Source organism: Lepus europaeus, chromosome 11, assembly GCF_033115175.1.
Source record: "Lepus europaeus isolate LE1 chromosome 11, mLepTim1.pri, whole genome shotgun sequence".
Classification (NCBI taxonomy): domain Eukaryota; kingdom Metazoa; phylum Chordata; class Mammalia; order Lagomorpha; family Leporidae; genus Lepus; species Lepus europaeus.
Window position 1 is genome coordinate 110481662 of NC_084837.1, and position 10178 is coordinate 110491839.

The following is a 10178-nucleotide window of genomic DNA, read 5'->3' on the forward strand; positions in this document are numbered from 1 at the left end:
CAGGAGCGGACAGTGGGGTCAACCCCGCCATTCCACACCGGCCGGTGGACTTTGATGAGGCGGTCAGGAACTTTCAAAGACGTGGTCTGGGGCGGGCGTTTGGCGTGGCGGTTAACATGTAGCTTGGCACGCTGTCTCGGATGGCAGTGCCTGGGTTCGGCTCCTGGCTCGGCTTCTGATCCAGCTTCCTGTGGGTGCGCACCCTGGGAGGCAGCTGGAGATGGCGCGAGTAGGTGGTCCCTGCCACCCGCATGGGAGACCCAGGTTGAGTTCCCAGCTCCTTACCTGTGCCCTGGCCCGGCCCTGGCTGTATGGGCATTTGGCAAGTGAACCAGTGGGTGGGAGATAAATAATATTTTTAAAGGATTTATTTATTTATTTGAAAGAGTTAGAGAGAGAGAAAGGGAGAGAGAGAGATCTTCCATCATACTGGTTCACTCCTCAAATGGCCACAAGGGCCCGAGGGCCAGAGCTGGGTGGATCCGGAGCCAGGAGCTTCTTCCAGGTCTCCCACGTGGGTGCAGGGACCCAAGCACTTGGGCCATCTTCCACTGCTTTCCCAGGCCATAGCAGAGAGCGGGATCGGAAGTGGAGCAGGCGGGACTAGAACCGGCGTCCACATGGGATGTCAGCACCCGAGGCGGCGGCTTCACCCACTATGCCACAGGGCCGGCCCCAGTAAATACTTCCTTGCAGACGTGGTGGTTCTTTTTCTTAGCGGTCCAGAAACCACGTGGGCAGCTGTACCCCAGGGTTTCTGACTTAGTAGGTCTGGGCTGCACCCAGGTGACCACACTTTGAGAATCACTGCTTCAGGGCCCCGGTTGTGGGTTGCCATGGGAACGGAGGGTCCGGGTCCCTGGGGCTGTGGGTCCCCTGTCCTGCCTGAGGGTGGTGGGCGGCGTGTTCCAGCGCTATTTGCCGCTCAGCCCTGCTGTTTCATTCACACGCGTCCTCGCGTCCTGGGAGATGCTGCATCGCTCTCCGATGGGCAGGAAGTTATTAAGCGGCCCTGGGGATCGTTAATCAGTCTTCAGAGGCCGCCCCAGCTTCCTTCATTCATGGTGGACACGTGCTGTGGGCAAAGGGCTGCATTCCCAGAAATGCCGAGAAGGCGGAGTTTTCCGGCAGAGACGGCCCTTGAAAAGGCTCTCTGGCCCTGCGGTTCCCTCTGCGCCCACGTTGGAGCTGGGGAGGCTGGGGCCCTTTCCAAATCGCACAAGAGCGCTCACAGAAGTGTCCCTGTTCCCTCCTCGGATGCCGCGTTGCCCGAGGAGGAGCCGGGATCCTGCTCCGGCACATTCTTGCACAGTTGCTCACCCACTGCTCATGTGCAGGCCAGGTGTCCCAGGTGGAAAAGCCAGAAGCTGCACACACAGGCTGCGTTTCCAGTTCTGGGAGGCCCTCCTCTCCCAGGACACAAAGCCGCCGACTAGACTAGAACATTCCCTTTAAAATATCCTCCCTGGGGGTGGCGGGACATGTCCTCCCGTGGTTAAGGCGCCCAAATCCCGAGTGGAGCACCTGGGTTCGACTCCCAGCTCTCCGAATCCCAGCTTCCTGCAACTGCGCGCCCTGGGAGGCAGTGGTGACAGCTCAGTAGCTGGGTCCCTGCTGCCCATGTGGAGACAACGGTTGAGTTCCCACCTCCTGGCCTTGATGCTCCATCCTTATTTTTTTTTTAAAGATTTATTTATTTGAAAGGCAGAGTTACACAGAGAAGGAGAGGCAGAGAGAGAGAGAGAGGTCTTCCATCTGCTGGCTCATTCTCCAACTGGCCACAACGGCCGGAGCTGTGCCGATTCGAAGTCAGGAGCCAGGAGCTTCTTCAGGTCTCCCATGTGGGTGCAGGGGCCCAAGGGCTTGGGCTACCTTCTATTGCTTTCCCAGGCCGTAGCAGAGAGCTGGATTTGAAGTGGAGCAGCTGGGACTTGAACTGGTACCCATATGGGATGCTGGCACTGCAGGCGGCAGCTTTACCCGCTATGCCACAGCACCAGCCCCACCATCCTAACTTTGACCCGTTGCAGACATTTGGGGAGTGAACTGGCAGATGGGTGCTCTGTCTTCTCTCAAATAAATGAATTTTACTATAAAAAAAATCTGATTACAATTGTTCTGCCCTAGTCCAGGCCCTTTCTTGTGAATTGTTACAATGATGCTCTAAGGAGAGGCACTGGCTGCATTCCCAGAGGCAGTGACTTCCCCAGGTGCCACCCCACGTGGAGGTGGCCACACGAAGGGCCCAACCTCGTTCTCAGATTCCCAGTCCTGGGCTTTATTGAGCTGCTCCCAGGGGTGTGTGTGTGTGTGTGTGTGTGTGAGGATGGAGAAACATGACTGCTTACCTACCTAGCGCCCAGGGTTGTTCTGGCCGCTTTCTACCTGCTGAGTGGGACTGCCGCACAAGCACCACCCAGGTCTCATTTCACAGAGGAAGACGTGGCCTCAGAGCAGGTGACTCGCCCACGGTCACTCAGCGGGTAATGGATGGATTTGAATCTGGGCCCTGATGCTCCTCTTGGTCCCACTGTCTAGGGCCGGGGAACATATGGTGGCCACGGTTTAAAGGGTGCAGCCTGTGCTGCCACTTGTGATGGCATTCCACATCCGGGTGCTGACTCGAGTCCCAGCTGCTCCGGATCTGATGATCCAGCTCCCTGCTAATGCACCTGGGAAGCCGCAGATGATGGCCCAAGGGCTTGGGCCCCTGCACCCACGTGGGAGACCCGGATGGAGCTCCTGGCTCCTGGCTTTGGCTTGGCCCAGCCCTGGCTGTTGCAGATATTTGGGGAGGAACCAGCAGATGGAACATATGGAATCTCTCTCTCTCTCTCTCTCTCTCTCTCTCTCTCTCTGACTTTCTTTCAAATAAGTAAGTACATCTTTAAAAAATAAAAGAAATGGGGCAGAGTCCTAGTGGGTTACAATCTTCTAAATGATACCACTCAGCAAGGCAGGGAAGGAGGGTGGGGACCGCAGGTGCTCATTAAGTGCCAGCTGTTTCCATTTCTGACTCACACATGGAAGTTCATTTTAAACACCAGGAGGAGAACAGGCATGCTACCAAGTACCCCCCCACACCAAGCAGATCGGATAGGAGGAGGCAAATAGGTTGGAGTAGACACGATGCGGCATTGATCTGCCCTTTCCTGCATGGTGCTCCTATTTAACCAGCCGCTGGTCTTTGTGATGAAGTGTCAGTGGTCGCAAGTTAAGAAATAAATAAATCTCAAAAATATATCTATGTATTATACAATGTTAAGGGGCCATTTTACACGCCTTTTTTGGAGTAAGTCTGGAACCTGGCGTGCGTGTCACATTAAGCGAACGTCTCCCTGGAGACGTGTCACCTCCCAAGTGTTCAGTGGCCATGTGTGGTGTCAGCACTGAACCTGTGCCCAGGGCTGCATGAGGAATTCCTTCTTGGAGACAGAGAAGGCTTCCATAAACATTTACGCATGCTCTGTGAAGTCAAGGCTAAGCATGGGCTTGGGGTTCCAGCCCCCGTGACTTTGGACAAGCCATTGGTGGTCTGAGCACTGGTTTCTTCACCTGGGCGGTGACCTTTATAGTCCCTCCCAAGCTGTCAGAGTCAGCCGGATGGGGGTGCCGTGGGGTGCAGTGGCTCCCTAGTGCCTGAGGTCCCCACCGTTCACAGCAAGGAGGCTTGTGAGCACACAAAAATATGGTTCTGGAAAACCTATAGGAGGAGGGCATGGAGCTGAGCTTCTGTGCTGTGTGTACGTCCTGGGGAAATGAAAGGATCTGTCTGGGGACCCCTCACCCCCCCCCCAAGAGCCATCAGGGAGGGTGCGTGGTGCACCTGATGTACCCCATCCCGACACAGACCGTCTTCCAGAACCTTCTCTGTAGCTCTCGCAGACGATGCTGGGTTCTTCAAAAGCCAGGCTGCAGATGACCAACACTCATTTCTATATTTGGAGGTGTGTGGAGTGAAGATTCTGATTTAACAAATCATTTCCCTGCGTGTCTCTGATGAGCGCTGGAGAATGGGACAACCATTCAGCATGCGCCTGGCCGACAGCTTCTGTTTGCACCAGCCTTTCTGAAGATGTTGTAGGTGTCACGGAATGAATCGTAGTGACCTCAGAACCCTCTGTGGGGTTTGCATAGTCCTGTTTTGCTGGTGAGAGAATAGAAGTTCAAGTTCACACATCCTCGAAGTATCAGAGTGAGGGTGGGGAGACCCAGGTTTGCCCTGGCACCTTCATCCAGAGTGGAGCTTGTTCCTTGGAAAGCGCCAGCCAGGTCCCCTGTCTGCCCTGGGGACTGTGGAGATGGCTTTCACGTTTTCACTCCATTAACCTCGCAGCCTGGGCTTGGCTACTCTAGAAAGAGTGATGGGCCGGGAGTCACCATCTGTCTTATGGTTGTTTGTATAACATCCTCAGCACTTGACCTGTGGACTTGGGCAGACAGTGCACAGCCACCTGCTGCTGTGTCAGCAAAAGGCAGCTAGGGTGGCCGGTGTTCTGGTATAGTAGGTTAAGCTGCGATGCCAGCATCCCATATAGGCACTAGTTCGAGTCTCAACTGCTCCACTTCTAATCCTGCTCCCTGCTGGTGTGCCTGGAAGAGCAGCAGAAGATGGCCCAAGTACTTGGGCTGCTGCCACCCACTTGGGAGATCCAGATGGATTTCCATGTTCCTGACTTTGGCCTGGCCCAGCCCCAGCCATTGCGGCCACTTGGAGAGTGAACCAGTGGATGGAAGATCTATCTATTTCTCTCCCTCTCTCTCTCCTCCAATCTCTCTGTAACTCTGCCTTTCAAATACATAAGTAAATATTTAAAACAATTTAAAAAGGAGGGGTGGGAGCTAGGTCAGGTCAATGTAATTCCATCACACATACCCTCCCCAGGGGCTTGCATTTCCAGCCCTGGCTTGCTCCACGGACACTATCCTGAAACCAGCTTCGGAGGATTTTCTGGCCTCAGTTCTTTAAGAAGGATGTACTTGTGAGTGAAAGACTTGCTATGCACGTGGGCCTCCCCATCTCCTCCCCATGAGAGTCCACGCGGCTCACTGTGATAGTGTGGCGGGGTCTGGGGGGCGGGGCACAGGCACTCGGGCCATCTTCTACCGCCCCCCACGATGCAGAACCAGGAAGCTGGGATCCAAACCAGCACTTGGCTCCAGGATGTGGGTGTCCCACGCAGTGGCATAACGCCGGCCCCCAGTCCTGAGTTCTTTTTTTTAAAGATTTATTTATTTATTTGAAAGTCAGAGTTACACAGAGAGAGGAGAGGCAGAGAGAAAGAGACAGACAGAGAGAGGTCTTCCATCCGATGGTTCACTCCCGAGATGGCCGCAACGGCCGGAGCTGTACCCATCCGAAGCCAGGAGCCAGGAGCTTCTACTGGGTCTCCTATGTGGCCCATATGGGATGCTGGCGCTTCAGGCCAGGGCATTAACCTGCTGAGCCACAGCGCCAGCCCCCCTGCCTTCGAGTTCTTAATGGAAGGGATTTTGCTCCCCAGGGAGTGTTTTGAGCGGATGGTGTGTCTGGTGACTGCAGTGACAGGAGGGTGCTGTTTCTATTCAGTGGCTGGGGATACTGGGTATTGTCCTGTACTGGGACACTCCTGCCCCAGTGGGGAATGTCCCCTGTCCCACAGGACTTTAAGAAATTCAGCCAGGGGCTGGTGATGTGACAAAGCGAGCTGAGCTGCTGCCTGTGGCACTGGCATCCCACGTTAGAGAGAGCCAGTTCAAGTCCTAGCTGCTCTGCTTCCAGTCCAGCTCCCTGCTAATGCACCTGGGGCCGCAGGGGAAGATGGCCCAAGGGCCTGGGCCCCTGCACCCACGTTGGAGACCTGGAGGAAGCTCCTGGCTCCTGGCTTTGGCCTGGCCCAGCCCTGGCCATTGTGGTCATTTGGGGGAAAGAACCAGCATATGGAAGATCTCTTTCTGTCTCTCCCTGTTAATCTCTGTAATTCCACCTTTCAAATAAAATAAACCTTTAAAATGGGGGGGAGCGTCTGGCGGTGTTGAGAACCCCTCTAAGTGTGAGATGCAGGGACTTCGCCTCCTGTGTCACCATGCTCTCCCTTGGGCCTGGCACATGGTGGATGCTCAGAGACTCGCTTTTGAACAATCAAGGACTTGAGGGTGAGTGCCTGGTTTAAGGGATGGCCAGCCAGCGAGGCAGGTGACCGGATCCTCAGTGAGATGGAGAAAACAGGAGGGAAGGCGGCTTGGGGGAGAGAGTGAGCCCAGTTTTCAGTGTGAAAGTTTGGAGAGCCCTGGCGCTCCCGTGGGAGATGCCCAAGGACAGTAGCTCTGCAGGCCCTGGTTAGTCTTGCGATGGTGCGGCCGAGCGGCAGGTGTGAGGTCAGAGCCTGCGCTGACCTTGCTGCCTGGCAGGCACAGCCAGGGCTCCCTGCAGGATGAACAGATCTGCAGGAGCTGCTCCCAAGGGGCTCGCCATGCACGGTGGCGACTGGTGTACCTTCTCAGACCTTCAGTGGGAAAGGCTCCTCCGCGGCAAGTATTGCACAAGGAGCTGCAGCCCCCATGGCTTCCGGGCCCAGCAAGGACCCCTGCAGGAACCCCTGTGCCAAAACCAGACTGGGGGGGCCGGCACCAGCAGGCTAATCCTCTGCCTGTGGCGCAGGCATCCTATATGGGCACCGGTTCGAGTCCTGGCTGCTCCACTTCTGATCCAGCTCTCTGCTATGGCCTGGGAAAGCAGAAGACGGCTGAAGTTCTTGGACCCCTGCGCCCACGTGGGAGACCCGGAAGAAGCTCCTGGCTCCTGGCTTCAGATTGGCTCAGCTCCAGCTGTTGTGGCCATTTGGGGAGTGACCCAGGGCATGGAAGACGTTTCTCTCTGTCTCTCCCTCTTACTGTAACTCTACTTCTCAAGTAAATAAATAAAATCTTTAACAAAAACAAAACAAAAAACCAGACTGTGGGCAACACAAGGACTCCAGGTGACTCTCTCAGACCCAGAGTCACTGCAGTAAAACAGATGGAAGGGAGCCAGTGTCCCCGGGCCCAGCTCCTTCCCACGTGGTGAGCTCCCTGAGCGGCCTCAGCTTTCATGCTCTCGGGCCGTGCGTGTAGGAGGCTGTGCCCTAGAAGCACATCCGTGACAATGTTAGAACACGGACACGTCTACAAGGTCAAGGGGCAGGGACTTTTTGGGACACATAATTTTTATTGCACAAGTAACATTTCAGGAACAAGAAAGCAGAGCAGCATTACTCATACTTGCTACAAACGGTGCAGCGTGCCAGGGTCCATCAACTGATGGGCGTGTCGACGCACTGTGGTCTGTGCACGCGCTGGGATGAGCAGAACTTGACAGCAATGAGCAGTGAAGGACGGACACGTGCAGTGATGTGTCAGCAAGAGCAGCCCTAGAAAGCCCCACACCCTTCCTGATTCCCTTCACGTTAAACGCCCAGAGCAGGCAAGTGCATAGAAACAGACTCTGAGGGACTGACGGGTGGAGATGGGAGTGTCCAAGGAGCGAGCCATAAGGAAGAGCTTCCCAGGCACTGGGAACAGCAAGTGACAAGGTGGGAGGAGGCGTGGGCTGACCCCAGAACAGTGTGCCTCAAGGTGCACAGTGGGGACTCGAGGGCAGAGAAGGCATGGTGGCGTCTGAGCACTAGGGCCCTGTGGGTTGCTGTCTCGGCATCGGCCTTTACCTAGAAAGAGATGGGACATTGCTGGCAGCCTTGGGCAGAGGCCCGAGTGTCTGACTTACGCTTTCACAGCACCCCTCTGATGAGAGATGGGTGATAACGGGGCGAGCGCAGAAGTAGGAAGACCAGTTTGGAGGCTACTACAGGTTCAGGTAAGAGATGACCTGGGTAGCAGCAGTGGAGCTGGGGATGAGTGTCCCTCTCAGCTCTACTTCACGCCTTTGGCCTGAGCAACTAGGAGACAAGAATTGGATTTTACTGAGTGGGAGACAACTGTGGAAGGAGGCAGGTTTCCTTCTAGTGCCAGCTCATGCCTGGAAAGAGGTTACAGCAGGGGGGCCAGCACTGGAGCACGGTAGGCTACACCTCTGCCTGCAGCACTGGCACCCCATGTGGGTACTGCTTTGTGTCCTGACTGCTCTTCTTCCCATCCAGCTCTCTGCTATGGCCTGGGAAAGCAGTAGAAGATGGCCCAAGTGCTTGGGCCCCTGCACCTGCATGGGAGACCCAGAGGAAGCTCCTGGCTCCTGGCTTTGAACTGGCCCATCTCTGGTTATTGCAGCCATTTGGGGAATGAAGCAGTAGATGGAAGACCTCTCTCTCTGTGTCTCTCTCTCTCTGCCTATAACTCTATCTCTCAAATAAATAAATAAGTACATCTTTTTAAAAAGAGTTATTTATTTATTTGAAAGACAAAGTTATGGATAGAGAAAAAGAGACAGATTTTCCATCTACTAGTTCACTCCCCAGATGATCACATGACTGAGGCTAGGCCAGGCTGAAGTCAGAAGCTTCTTCCGAGTCTCCCACATGTGTGCAAGGGGCGCAAGACTTGGGCCATCTTCCACTGCTTTCCCAGGTGCACTATCGGGGAGCTGGATTGGAAGTGGGACATCCAAGACTTGAACCAGCACCCATATGGGATACTGGTGCTGCAGGCCCCTGATTAACCCACTGTGCCACAGCACTGGTCCCTAAAAAGAGAGAGATCATAGCCATTCCACATTTGGCATCCCCTCTCCCCATCAGCACTTACCAAGATGCTGGAGTCTTCACACGGAGCACCTCTGTGGGCAGAGTGCTGTTCGCTCCACTCATTCACAAAGCACAGCATGGCTTCCTTGGTGAGCTGCTGAGACCTTGTCTCTTTTCTTTTCTTTTCTTTTCTTTTCTTTTCTTTTTTTGGACAGGCAGAGTGGACAGCGAGAGAGAGAGAGAGAGAAAGGTCTTCCTTTGCCGTTGGTTCACCCTCCAATGGCCGCTGTGGCCGGCACATCTCGCTGATCCGAAGGCAGGAGCCAGGTGCTTCTCCTGGTCTCCCATGAGAGTGCAGGGCCCAAGCACTTGGGCCATCCTCCACTGCCTTCCCGGGCCACAGCAGAGAGCTGGCCTGGAAGAGGGGCAACCGGGACAGAATCCGGCGCCCCGACCGGGACTAGAACCCGGTGTGCCAGCACCGCAAGGTGGGGGATTAGCCTATTGAGCCATGGCGCCAGCCAGACCTTGTTTATTTTCAAAGTGACAGATGATCCTACCATGCCTTGATGCTTTTTTTCTGTCTGGATTTTTTCCCAAGAGATGAATTCTTGGGAACAGAGTCACTGGGTGAGAGAGGAAAGCTGTGTCTCTTGAGACACATTGCTGAACTATTTTCCGAAATGACTGTAGTGGGTTTGAGGTCAAGCTTAGAGGGCAGCAGTTTCACCATACATTCAATGGTCTAGGACATGAGAGGTTTATTTGCGTCAAATAAAAGAGGTTTTCAAAAAAGTGCATACTTTAAAAAAGATCTGCATGCATTTTATTATGGTGAAGGTTGAACACGCTCTAAGTTCCTTTATGTGTCTTGGGCTGCGAATTGCTTGTTCAGGTCCTTTACCCATTTCTTTTCAAATCTTACACTTACCTTATCAATTTGTTCAATCTTTTCCTAAAATGAAGATAGACAAACACACTTAGACAATCACATTTTAAATAGAAATGCTTTTACATTTTTATTTATTTATCTCATTTATTTATTTGGAAGGCAGAGTGACACAGGGAAGAGCAGAGATCTTCCATCTGCTGGCTCACTCCCCACAAGGCCGCAACATCTAGAGCTGGGCCAGGCTGAAGCCAGGATGGAGCCAGGAAATCTCCCCAGGTCTCAAATATGGGTGCAGGGGCCTAAGCACTTGGGCCATCCTCTGCTGCCTTCCCAAGTGCATTAGTAGGAGGCTGGGTTGGAAGTGGAGCAGTTGGGACTCAAACCAGCACTCTGCTATGGGATGGTGACATCAAGGTGGTGGCTTAAGCCTCTGAGCCACTACGCTGGCCCCTGAATAAAAATACTTAAATAAACTAGGAAAACTCCATGGAAATGAACTTGTGTGCCGTTTGTAAAGAAGAAGAAGAAGAAGAAGAAGAAGAAGAAGCAGCAGCAGCAGCAACAGCAGCTGGCATATAAATAACTGTATTGTTTAGATAATTTATTCCTTAAAAATCGCTACCTTGACTTAA